Genomic DNA, 1,970 nt, shown 5'->3' with positions numbered 1-1,970 from the left:
TCTTTCCTCAGATAAAGACACCAAAACTGTGCAGAATACTCCAGGTGCGGCCTCACCAATGTCCGGTATAATTACAATGTTGAAAGATAATTAAAATAATTGCGAATTCCGCGGCTGTGAGGAAAAAGGAGGAAGTGGCAATTGTGAATTGCTTCCTCCAGGAAGCCAATACAGCCAGAATGGGCCAAATGGCCTCCTGTTGTGCTGTCACCATCACACGGATCTGTGAATAATAGTTTGTCCCATTACCCGAACCAGATGTTTAAAATGCCTGTTGACTGCACATGAGCTTTTTTTTTCCGTTCACTGAATCGGTTGTAAAGGAGGTGGTTATTAAAGACATCAACATGCAAAACAAAAACATCTTATTCAGCCACAGAAAGTATTTAAAATAAAACATCTCAGTTCAAACAGATTGTGACACTGAACCTGCCCGGGTGCAGAATGTGCTCCCCCTGGTGTTGCGACTGGAACACAGCAGAGAATCAAATGACTCGTAGCAGGAGACACCATCAAAAAACACCTTAGGCGCTGTTTTAAAAGTCTCCGTTCTTCCAAACATTGGCACAGAGTATTTATGCGGAGTTATGATCAGAAAGCTAACATTATGCATTATTAAATGCAGGAGAGGTGGTCCTCCAGACTTATTATATAGCCCATCTAATCGGCAGGTAAATACTATTGAGCGAGAGAGCACCAGGCCTATTTTGCAGGCTCTGCAAATTAGAGAAAAAATGTTCTTAGGGCAGAACACAAATGTACAAATATAGTTGAAAACATTTTTAGACAATAGCAAATAGTTATAAAATGTTGATTACCATTTCAGACAGGCAGCAAACTGTTTATATAAAGAATTAGTCTTGATTACAATAATTACAGACACGTTGAGTGTACAACTTTTATTGTTGTGACAACATACATTTTTGTGAGGGGTTCACAAAAGTGAAACCGCTGTTGTCACGAGCACGTGTTAGTCAATACAATCCAAGTGCTGGAAAATGGTAATAGGATAGGTACTTCGTGGCCAGCCCAGGTTCGATGGGCCGAAGGGCCTATTTTTCTGTTCAAACGCTCTATGATTTTACCTCTAGACTGGGCTCTTGATGAAACTTCTAGAATAAACGGGTGCACAGAACAAACACGATCAGAGAAACAGAGGAGAAACAAAGGGATGAATTTAAAAAAAGTCGTGGACAATGACAGACGTTGCACTAAAATCACTGACTCTTTCTATAGCAGCACCAAACAGCTCATTTTTGGGGTTTTGTTACTCATTGCTGCAGTTAAAGACAGGACACTGTGGAAAAGGAGGAGTGCGAGTTTGATGAGGTAACGTTAAGGTAGGGGGCACCCAGATTTGAACTGGGGACCTCTTGATCTGCAGTCAAATGCTCTACCACTGAGCTATACCCCCACTTACCAATTGTAAGTTTCTGTGCTTTGAAATAAAATAAAACTTGGGTATTTCTTTACCGGAAGGATACACTGACACCCCGTGAAATATTAACCCTTTACTCCTTTCTCCCCACATGCTCCCTGATGGAGACGGAGGATTTCTGGTATTTTCTGACAGCACCAATCTTTATTTTTTACAGTATGAATATGAGAACCCTGAATATAATCTGTGGTGAAATATGGCATCACACAGCTGCACCCATTTATGTTGTACAGTCACTGGTCCATTAATAGAAGAATGGAATAAATATTTATCCTCAAATGAAAACTTCAGCTCAATATTTTGTTTATTGAGGGACTGAAGTGAAGGCCTAAGGATCCATTACACTCAGCAAAGTGATTTGGAGAAAACAAAAAAATCCAGAATTAATTAAATAACAGTATTTACATTCTTAAAGACAGCAAGTTGATTTTGAAGGGTTTCTGAGGAGTTTATCATTGACTTTAATGATCACAGAGTTGCTGTAGAGGCAGAGGAATGACAGCAAACCTTCTTTGTGAAAACCTGAGGCTAT

General features: G+C 39.9%; 1 non-coding gene across 1 annotated transcript; it reads right to left on the bottom strand.

The window, feature by feature from the left end:
- Positions 1-1,342: 1,342 nt before the first annotated feature.
- On the bottom strand, positions 1,343-1,414 carry trnac-gca (transfer RNA cysteine (anticodon GCA)). The gene has a single exon. It is a non-coding gene; the product is annotated as a tRNA-Cys (tRNA).
- Positions 1,415-1,970: the final 556 nt, after the last annotated feature.

This window comes from Carcharhinus amblyrhynchos, chromosome 27 (genome assembly GCF_965287045.1).
Source record: "Carcharhinus amblyrhynchos chromosome 27, sCarAmb.v2.hapA, whole genome shotgun sequence".
Classification (NCBI taxonomy): domain Eukaryota; kingdom Metazoa; phylum Chordata; class Chondrichthyes; order Carcharhiniformes; family Carcharhinidae; genus Carcharhinus; species Carcharhinus amblyrhynchos.
This window is presented reverse-complemented; position numbering and strand designations above follow the sequence as displayed.